Source organism: Pinus tabuliformis, chromosome 6 (genome assembly GCF_031772625.1).
Source record: "Pinus tabuliformis cultivar Carrire ecotype Pingquan chromosome 6, CPIR1, whole genome shotgun sequence".
Taxonomy (NCBI): Eukaryota; Viridiplantae; Streptophyta; class Pinopsida; order Pinales; family Pinaceae; genus Pinus; species Pinus tabuliformis.
The window spans coordinates 977593610-977605943 of NC_142292.1; positions in this window are offsets into that span (position 1 = coordinate 977593610).

Consider the following 12334-nt stretch of genomic DNA (forward strand, 5'->3'; position numbering starts at 1 on the left):
AATCAGATAAATGAATCCCTAGACATCTATTACAAAGATCCATAGTTTATATTCCACGTCTATATTTACACATATTTGTTTTATAACTTTGGTCAGGATTCTATAAAATATATTTCACAAGCAATAGAAAATATATTTCCTCGAAAAGTGGAGGTGCGGAGAAAGCTTTCATTGTGCTTCCATCCACAACCCACATAATGAAAGTTGCCTCCATACCTCGCAGTGAAATTGACGTATTAATTTTGGGTGTGTTAATTTTTCAAATTATTCTATGTTGTTTCAATTACTTCAGCCCAAATCAAATATTCATTTAGCAATGCACCCAAATATTAACAATGTTTCCAGTCATAAACAATAATTGAACATAGAACAATATATGCAATGATAAAGGAGACAATAGAACAACCAAAAGAGACACCAGATTGGTCAAAGACCAAGGAAAAACCCCCACTATGGGGGAAAACCCTTTCAAATCTTCTTCTTATTAGATTGTCATAAAAATTCAGCAGGGAGTATAATGAGACCAATACATAATCATCTAGCAAAGATTTACATAATAAAAATCAGAAGTAGACTTCCAAAATTACGGTACAACAGAGAGAAACCTTCTAGCCTTCAGACATCTGCGATCAATTGTGGTCAACTATATTCAATTGTCAAACCCTAGCTCAGAACCCTAGTCACACTCATGAAGATATTTTGCGGGTGACTATGTCTTCCCGATTGCTCCCTGAGACACTGTAAGCGAGCGACTGTGGCACCTCGACTGCCAAACCCTATCTCATAACCTAGTCGCTCCTTGAGGCAATGTATGCGAGTGGTTATGACTTCACAGTCACTCCCTGAAGCGTGGAAAGCGAGCAATTGGGGTCTAATCATCCCATAATTGTCTTTGAGCCCCGGTCACTTCCTTCAAGCTATTATGTGAGTGACTATGGCTTCCCAGCCTCTCTCTAAAGCACTGTGAGTGAACTAATATAGTCAAATTTGTCTTGTGAAGAGTGTGCGACCAGAAAATAGAAACCCTAGACACGTGCGAGCCTCTGAACTGTAATTTTAGACCTTGCGTGAAACTTCCTCTGTCAGACCTATGCAAACCAAACAATAGAAGAAGAGAGAAGAATGCTTGATCATGATGTAAAAATGAGCTTGAGGTCTCTTGTATTTATAGGTTTCCATGAGGGTCCACTTGATGTTGAGGCCAACCTATCCAATTGTACATATGTGTGAGGTCGACCTGTCCCAATGTATGTGAGGGTTCATAAATTCAAAAACCTTCTTCTGTTTATCCAAATGAGTTGATCTTTAGGTTGATTTTGGTCCTCTCAAAAAGAGGAATCCAATGCAATCATCATCTCTATCATATGAGTTTTCCAATGTTGAATTTGACCCTAGTTGCATAAATTAACAAGGGGGCTTAAATTTGTGGCAGCAGATTTAACAATATCAAAAATCAGCGGTAGAAAGGAAGCTTGAGAAATCAATAAAAATTCTAATTGGATCCTTCGGAAATGACCAATATTTGGTATTGTTCTGTAGTTTCCAAGAAGATCACTTCACTAAAAACTTTATGCTAGATTGAAGGCAAAATGGAAACAATGTGAAGCATTTGCTGATAAAATAAGTTTAATTGAGTTAATTTCATTTTGTGGAGTGCAAAGTTACAAAGGAAGCTTTCATTATGATTCCACCACAATTTGAAAGATTCTACTAGCATAAATTATGCAAATTTGTAATTTTGTACCTCAATGTTCCTATTATTGAATTAATTTGTACGTCTGAGGCAAACACTCAGCGATATTGTATATGAGCTTCTTTCGCACATCACACAACAAGATCATCATCTGCATAGTGAAAGCTACTTCACACTTTCGGACCTGAAACAATGATCATTACACTATACATTAGAATAAATTCTCTTAAGCACTTGAACGGATATCCTGATTACATGTTGATTAAGTCTTAGTTAATTTTAAAATAATTATTAGCCTGCACCGTGTAATATTGATTAAGTTTATGGGACATTTTGTGTATGTCAAATACCATGGGAATTGACACTTTGGGGACATGCACATAAAAATAGAGAAAGAGCATATCGTTCTCGTAGCACTAATCCCAAACTATGAAGAAGTATGTGAGGGAAGTGCGCAAAGGTGAAATGTGTACAAAAATGCAAAAGTGGGGCATAAAGGCTCTCCCACACATACCCTTCTTATACACATCTTTTACTCCATACACTTAAAAACTCTGACCTTTAACTTTTTATAAGAAAACATATAATGTGTACCATTAAAATAGAAATAACAAATAATAATTTGTATTTTCACAAACTTAATCAAATACAAAAAAATAAAACAGTAATTCGTTTTGTCTAAAGTATCATCTATTGAATTACTATTCTGTAGTGTAATTGCATAATATATTACTTCGAATCAAATTGGATTTTGATGGATATTAGTGCTCTAAAAAAGTGTATGGAGAGAAAAATGAGCCAATTACTATGGGGAAGCAAGTCATGTGACAAGCTAAATTCTTTGCAAAATACACAATGTACACAGGGAAAGCATCTGTCGAGTAGTAGAAAGTGTGTGTAGGAGGATGTGTGGGTAAAGCAAGGAACACAAACCCCGCACTTCCACAGAACAAGTCGAGACCCAACCCAAACCAATCCTTGCACAGGAAGAAGCATTTCCCTGTACGTAATAGCGTCCAGACAAACAACAATTGAAATTGCTCTCAAAGTCAAGATTCAAATCTCCAAGTTCAAAGCTATCCATTGGTTATGTTTTTTAACAATAAATTTTGGAATGAAGCTTTTATGATTATTTTGGTTGAAGTCAAATCATTAGAAATGTGTATTCTCCCACATTATTTGTTGTTTGCTAGAATTAATTTTTAAAGTGTTTGTATCGGTAACATTATCATATGAATACACTTTGACTTTATTTTAAATAAATTTTATGCATGGGTATCGTTATAAAACAAAATAATCCAATTTCCCCTGCATATTAAATCTTGAAGTGTTGTTTAAGCTTTTGCATAGATAATTTAATCAGAATTAAGTATTTATGGGTGGAGTATGGAGGTGCAAAGGAAGTTTTCACTGTGCTTCCTCTACACTTTGTACGATGTATCAACATTAATTCAGTTTAAATTTACATTTACTAGTTAATTACAAAACACAAGATAATTTTTATCAATAACAAAACATTAGTTTTTTTATTAAAACTCAAAGAATATCCTTAAAAACTTATGCAAAACATTATCTCAGAACTCTTCACAGAAATGGAGAACAAATTCAAAATTAGAACAAAGTTATCAATCTTTAGATATAAAATAACATTAGATATAATATAAAAGCTCAAAGTATATCCTCGAAAACTTATGCAAAAACATTATCTCCAAATTCTACACAAAACTAGTAAACAGACTTAAAACTAGAATAGAGAAATCATTATTTGTGCTTGAGAAATATTGAACACTAACCAACATAGTTATAATAACAAGAACTGTATTCAAATTTAGATGTCAAACACCATAGCTATGAATAAAATAAATATTATAGATATAACAAATATCTGAGTTCCAAAACTCTTGTTGAACGTTCATTTTCATTGTGATCTATTACAGACCATTGGATACAATATAAAAGATCAAAAGCATATCCTCATAAAATTATGTTCAATTAATGTTTTTGGAAAATGCTACAGAATATAGAGCTATACAAGTTCATATGCAAAACATTATCTGATAATTCTTCACAAAATTGGTAAACAGTCTCAGTATTAGAATAGAGTAATCAAAAATTCATTTTCATTATGATCAATTACAAAAAATTAGGTAATATATAAAAGCTCAAAGAAAATTCTCGAAAACATATGTTCAATTAATGTTTTTTCACAACGTCATAAAATTCAAACCTATACAACATCTCATCCAAAACATTATCTCAGAATTCTTTTCAGAATTGGTAAACAAACTCAGAATTGGAACACAGAGTAATCAGAATTGAAACGAGGATTGAATACAGAGTCATGGTCCAAAGAATAATATTTGTTGCATAAAGAACTTATCAAAATCCTAATACTTAAATCGTAAAATTAAATGCATTCACCCCAATGGGGACTGGGATTGGGCTCCCATGGACCATAATGTCAAAAAGACAACTATAATGAAAAACAACAAATTGCATTCATGAATTAGATTAGTTCACGATAACATATCCATCAAACTTGAATAATTAATCACTATAAACATAAAAACGAATGTTCCAAGATTTAAAATCACTTACAATATGTAAAAGCATAAACCGTGGTTATTTGACTGCTAGTTGTCTCTCGAATTCATTATTTCTTGAAGGAATTCCTTCATTTTAGCTTGAATAAAATATTTCATCAGAGGAATAGTAATCTCTTATTTGACACGTTCATTGAATATTTCCTCCTCAATCTCCATAAAATATTCTTGCAATTGTGTAGCCACAGGCAAAGTACTCTTCATTAAAACTAACGAAAGTAATTAGCCATTTGCTAATTTCCTTTGCAGTAAAATTAGTTATACTATCGAACTCTATTGCCTTTGACTATTTTAGCTTCTCCGATTTGGAAATCAACATGTTCTTCAAAATTAATCCAAAATCGCATGATGCATGAACCATTTAAATCTCAGACAATTGCTACTGCCTTGACATAGGTGTCAGCTCTTCTACTTTCTATGCTTCCACCATTAGAAATAATGTTCTCTAATGGTATGATTCTCTTAGACAATCCATATTTGATCTTCTTCATTCAATTATCATTTGAGAGTCCGTATTTCTCTTTCTCTATATGAAACAACAAATCAAGCTTCTGACTAAAAGTAATTAAGTCATTTTCTCTGAATTCATTGTCTCCCTTTAGATCACTTTTAACCCACTTGATAGATGACTTAATTCTTTAGACTAAATGTCGCAGATCAAAAGTTACTTTGCATGCATATTCAATCATTTGCAATCTTTCGGATATATTACTAATAATGTATGATTTCACTGCATTAAGGAGGGTGAAATATTTATTAAATATATGGGGTGTACGGAGGTAGAAAATTCCAATGGTGTTATGCATATTGCCAGTGGATTCATTAACAAACACCCAGATTTAGAGCATCTTATAGCTCTTTTACTACTTCTTTCAGTCTCAAATTGCCTACTTATCAGTCGCTAATAGACTCTAAAAGCACAACACTAGTAGCTTGATGCAATTTCACAAACCCTATAGCTCCAACCTCAAACATGTCCACATCCATTTTTGCTCGATTAATAACCTTTTTATTGTGAACCTTTACTCTTTTAATTCATAATATTTTACTTCCCTTGTCATAATTTGCATTTTTCAATGTGATAGGGTGGTCATCAAAAGTACTAACTTATTTTGCAATTTGCTCCATCATTTTCTGATGTTCTTCCAAACAAGTACTAACCCAATCAGGTGGTATGGTGTGCTCAACTTCCACATCCATGTATTCTTCAATATTCCCTGTTTTGTGCAAACTTTTGGATTTGGTTGATTTAGTCGTCTGCACTCTTTATGGAGTGAATCTTCGAGGAGGCTCTTCATCATCTCACCTGATAGCCCACCATGAACCAGTCTTTCACTTGCAATAGTTTTTCTCTTTTTTTGAATGGTGGATGAACTCAAACCAATATCAGGTGTACAAGATTAATATTGTTCCGTAGGATTTATGCCTCTTTGTTTGTATCTCCCTCCCATGCCGACTTTGTCTTCTTCAGTGATTTCTTCAGTATCTATTAGAAACTCTTGATTTTTTGTTGGTGCACTGTGACTTTCCTCACTTTTCTCTATAATTCTTGGAAACAAGTTCTCGTACCTAACATCATCTAGGTGTGCACCAAATAGACCTTATGGGTCAAAGGCTTCATTAGCTTCAACTTCACTCAAGTTAAAAGGATCTAAATATTGTGAAAGATCTTTAGCATGAGTTTCAATATTCACAGGACTTCCCCAACAATAAACGACAAAGAAATAAATTTTTTTTCTTTTTTTGTTCAAATATAACTAGCCAATGATGGTATTTCTTGCAAACTTCAGCAATAAATAAATATCTAGAACAAATTTTGGCAACAACAATGGCTTATCTTCAAAACCATAAATTTGAATTACTATATTACTTTCTCTTTCTTCATGCACCACTTTGACACATAGGAAAACTTGGGATTGTGTAGATATTCAAAAAGGCTCTTGTCCAGTTGTCATGTATTGTACTTGTTTTACAAAGACATCTTGAATTAAACAAAAATTTAAAGTTGTGTGCTTCTGTAGTATGGGATACCAGAACTGCATTGGTTCATGTTAAAATTGAATTTAGGATTACAAGGTAAGTTTTCAAATGCATGGCTGACATGAGGGTTGTTATTAGATATGCCATCATAAAGAATATATTGCTCCTAAACAAATTTGCTAACTAAAAATCTAATTTGTTTGAAATGACATTAGCCCAGTGGCATATACAAATTATTTTGTATCAATGATAAAGCAGATAGAAAATGCATTTTGGGACATTCTTTCTCACTTTCTCAACCCATCACGCAGGCACAAAGCCAATAGAAGTCCCTAAATTGTTATGTAAACAACGAAATATCTAGGAGAGAAAGATTGGAAAGAACCTGAGAAGTTGGGAAATGAATTCTCGAATAATGTTAACCCCGCATACTTCTAACTTCAGGAAACTATCTGCTTCAAACAATTTTAAACACTTATTCAGTTCCATTGGCTTGAATATCCATCTAAATGCCTTGGGATTTAGAGGAATCTTCTTCCCTGCTAGCATAATTGCTTTTGTTCTTGAGTCGAAAAATTTTGCATACAAATAAATAATTTATCTAAAATAAAATCATTTTGGAACACATGCATCATTTGTCAATCCGCTAGTCCAATTGTTCTTGGTTTTTTTCTCTTCTATTGACAGATTCCCATACTACTCATCTGTAGTTGACCAGTGAAATTTTTCATGGATATGATAAAATGAGTTAATTGTGTCAATGCAAAGAGCTTATTTCCTTAATTTTCTAGTCATTTCCTCTTTGTACTAAAAAATACTCTGTCAAGCAATAACGTTCTCAATCTCGTTTTATTGTACAATTCTTGATTCCCTTTAAAATCACCCATTATTACTATTTCTCATGTGAAATTGTTACGCGCGACACTCTCAATAAATATAAATTGGAGATACCAAATCCAATGTTTACAATAAGCAATGGAAATAAATTTCGAATGTTGATGCATGTTCCTTTCCCTTCCTTTTATTTTGAGGACACTGGGAGGCATAATGACCAAGTATATGACATTTGAAGCACCTGATCTTTGAAAGATCCTCCTTCTTTTGATCTGGAATTGGAGTTGGTCTTCTACTTGTATTGAACTTATCAAAGTTTCTTTTTCCTTTTCCTTTTGCTTACGCGAGCCGCAAGTGCTTGATTTTCATCATACTAAGGTCTCTACAAGTTGTTCTTAGGCAAAAATATAACCTCCTCTTGCATGCAATCAATCCAAAGCTAATCAAACTCGAGTAGCTCATCCCATGCACAAATACCCTATATAAATGGATCCCATGAAGAAGTAAATCCATTAAGTGTCATTGTAATAAGTTTTGCATCATCAATGGTGTCTCCAATGGCTCCAAGTTTATCTCTCAACTAAAAGGCTCTCATTATATAAGTCAAATATGATCTAGACATAATGATAATATGGCATTGATGTCTCAAGGCTAGCTTCCTACTAGTGTTCTTACTCTCAAACAATCCTACAAAAGCATCATATACCTATTTTGCAGTATTCAACTCAACAACATGTGGAATCAAGTGATCCTTTATGAAATCTATCAAGATCCTCTTATTTTGGTATTATCGTCGACTTCCTATGGTTCTTGAACCTTTTCCTTCACATAGTCTTGAACATCGTTATCTTCCAGGATGAGAAGTATCTTGATCTTACAAGATTTGAAGTTAATAGCACCATCCAACTTATCTTCAACTCTTAGGTTGGGAACCATCTTGTGAAGAGATCAAAAGTCTATCCAAGTCATTAAATCCTGGTCTCTTATGCTAACTTCAATGGTTTCTCTTTCAACAAAGCTATGATACCATGTTGAAATTCTACAATGGAATGTACCTAAGCAACTAGACTCCAAAATAAAATATAGAGAATTATATCCTCTCATTTGTGCCAATATGGGTTTGTCTTCCTTATTTACCTATAAATTCATGGAATGAAGCAAGCCTTTGAGGTATTGAAAACACACTTGGAATATACATTGATTGGGTAAAATAGAAAGAATCACTCTTTCATGCGCTTCAATATGTGTTGAGGTGGACCTAGTAAAAATCCCCCTCATAAGCCATTTAGCTAATTCTAGGAAACTGAAAATATTTCAACTAGTCAATTATGAATGACTCCCTTCCAAATGTTGGATTTTTCACAAATATGGACACTTTTCTAGGAGTTTACCCTAAAAATTCAAAAGCAATAGTGTTGTGGGATAAAGAAGATAATTGGAAATAATCTAGAAGAAAGAATAATAATATAAAGTTGGTAAATCCCTCCATCTAGCCACCTCAACACCCTTTTGATTTTGGACTAGTCCATGCCTTCGAATCCAAAATAGAGGCACAACCTCAATGCCAACCTAAATCTAGCAACACTTAGACAAACAGATTGAATAATTAAGATCCATTGAATCCCTTAAGTAACATCCCTAGTGTTAATTTTCAGTGTTCTAGGCTTAGCACAATCACTTATTCCAATTCTTCTTCAATTAGCAATCACTTTTCAAATAAATTCAATTTTACAATGACAATAAGAAATTGTATATAGAATAATAAATCCAATGCACAGTACAAGACAACCAAGAACAAATAGCAAGAGACGTAAGATTTGGTCAAAGACTAGGGAAAAAAAACCCCATAAGGGGGAAAACCTTTTCAAAATTCTTATTCTATTAGATTGTAATCAAATGTTGAACAGAGAGATACAATGCTCCAATTCATCAAAAATTAGTCAAAGTCAAACCTTTAACTTATCCAACATTCAAGTAACCAATATCCAAGAGATGAGCCCAAAAGTCAAATTTGGTTGACAAGTCAAATATGCAATTTCTGTCAAAGTTAATAGCAGAAAATGATGCCCTAACCAATACAAAATTCAATGGTCAATAGTCCTCTAATAGAGATCGATCAATATTCAAACAAATCAGCCTTCCTTGATGGTCAAATCTCAGTAAAAATAGTCTTGAAAAGTTCGGTCATAGGAGAGAGAATGCCTATGATCAAACTTCAGAAATCTTCGGTCAAACTTCAGTCAAATCCTATAGTCAACTTCAGTCAAAATGCCTAGAAAAATTCAGTCCAAAGCCCAGTCAACTTGGCCTCCAAGAATAGGTCAAAGTCAAAGTTAAAAGAACCCTTTTCCTTGCTGGTCAACATTGATCAAATATGCCCTAAACAAAAAGTTAATGTACAAGAACATAAAGACTTCCTTCCCTTCACACATGTGAAGAATAGCCTTGCAATTTCAGAAGTATTCGAACGAATCAAGAGAGAAGAGATGCTTGATGTGATGTTCCAAATTGATGTGACATTAGGTCTATTTATATGTGTTAGAGGAGACCCAATTTGACCTTAAAGTCAACCTAAACTTTTGTGCACGTGTTAAATTTTTCCTTGACCAAATTAAATTCTTCTAAGGGCTAGAAGGGGTATTTCTTGATGAGGAAGGTTGTCCAAAGGAGCGAATTTGTCCCTGAGCTTCCAAATTAACACTCCCTCTCAGCTAGGGAGAAATTTATGATTGCATCATGAATCTCATCTTAAAAATCTCGCCATCATTATCATTGAACCAAGTCATATCTCATTTTTTGCTCATTTATTCTCATATCTTCTCATATGTTGAACATTCTTGAATCTAAAGAAGAAGAACCATCACAAGGGAGCTCAAGATACCACCCTATATCTAAGGAAATAAGCAGGATACCACTTACCATGAGTAGTAAGGATCACATTCTATCTTATTGCCCATTGATCTTCCCAACTTGGCCCTCAAGAGTCATTGGTAGAACACCTGCATCCCATCACTTGAGCAGGATACCACTTACCATAAATGGTAAGGATCAAAATATATCTCATTTCTCCTCACCCATTGGCTAGATAGGTAGCACTCCCAACAAGACCAACTTGTGGGTAGGATGTTAACTAAGGTATACTATGTCATGACCAAAGAGTGACAATAGGCAGGATACGACTTGACATGGAAGTTAAGGATCATATTCTATCCTATTGTCAGACAATGGGCAGGATACGACTTACCATGGAAGGTAAGGATCATAGATTATCCTATTGTCCAGAGTTCTCTCAACCCCATAAGCTCTCTACCTCAATTCCTCTCCGTGTGATATCAAACAAGGGGGGAAGAGCATAGGTAAGTGTCCTCAATCAGTCGGGACCCTTACATGGGAAGGTCACATCCATCAATCCAAGTTTCTCTCTGAAGACCAAGAACTTCCCTTTTGACAAAGCCTTGGTGAGTATGTTTTTTATCTGCTTGTTAGTCGAAATAAGGTGGAGTCTTACAACTCATCTCTACACCATGTCTCGAATATAGTGATATCTTATCTCAATATGCTTGGACTTATCATGGAAAGCGGGATTCTTTGCCAATTAGATCCTACTCTTATTATCACAGTATATAACTATCATATCTAGGACCTTCTCAAACAACTCTCCAAAGATATTCCTCAACCATATTGCCTCATAGCTAGCCATGGTAGAAGAAATATACTTTGCCTTGGTTGTGCTTAAACCAACGAAATTATGCTTCCTTCTCATCCAGGATATCATGGTATAACTCAAACTAAAACAACACCCTGATGTGCTCTTCCTATCAATAACATTTATGACCAATTCAACGTCAATGTACCCATGAAGTCTCACATCTTTGGTAGTATATCTCTAACCAATATTAATCGTCCCATGCAAAAATTTGAGCACATGCTTGGCAACAACCCAATGTGCATGAAGAGGCTCATTCATGAATTGACCCAAAGTGTTAACTGAAAAACATATGTTCAGACAGGTGTTCACAAGGAACATCAATTCCTTAATCAACTGTCAATACTCAGATGGATTTGCCCAAGTCATGTCCTGCAACATCTCCACATAACTTCTTGAAATTCATCTCCATTAGTGTAGTCATGGACTTGCATTCTACCATTCCAAATATTTCTAGGAGTTTCACAACATAATTTCCTTGAGAAAGGAAAATCTCATTGGGCCTTTGCCACACTTATAACCCTAAGAAATAATGCATCAATCCAACGTCTTTCATTTCAAACTCAGAGTCCAAATCTTGCACTCAAGCATCAAAGGCTCACTACCTATCAAGAATAAATCATAAACATATAAAACCAAAACAAGGTGCATACCTTGGACCACTTTGAAATAGAGGTTTGGGTCGACATTGCATCTCGTGAATCCAAGATTCACCTGGTAGCTATCAATATGGGCATATCAGGCTCTAGGAGATTGCTACAATCCATAAAGTGCCTTCTTTAGCCTGCAAATGTGATTCTTCCTGCCATGTAATTCAAAGCCTTGTGGTTGGTCAACATATACTTCTTCCTGTAGTATGCCATGAAGAAACATAGTCTTTACATCCATCTGGTGAAGGTTCCATCCTTGACTAAGAAAAATGGAAACAATATTTCTAATAGTAGTATAGCGGGCAACAGGTGCAAACATCTCAAAAGCTTCATCGTTGTGCTTCAAGTAGAATATACATGTCTTCTGAGATAATACATCCACAAATATTAGATAATATAGATAGACACCCAGATATTTTACTGACATGGGTCCATAAAGATCATAAAGAATGAGTTGTAGAATATCAATGGTCCTACTTTTGCTATAAGGGAATGGTCCCATCAACTTATTTCCACTGGCACATCCCGTACATACTCCATCATGGTTATTTTTAACTTCATGCATTCTAGGAACCATCCTTCTTACTTTGGGCAGGGCTTCATAATGTAGTGTTGTCGCTACTACAACACCCTCCAAAATTTCACTACATTCAAAATTTGGAGCCTACCAAACTATCACATCAAGTATAACATTGGTTGTCAAGTGTCGTTTCAAGTCGTCTCACTTCTTTCAAGTGTTCTTGATCATTTCTAAGCGTCGTCGCATTGTTTAGAACATCTCTAGTGCATTTGATCATTGTCATAACACCCTTAATTGTTGTAAAACGACACTTTTGGCCATAGTCACACACACTTTGTTTATTGTACT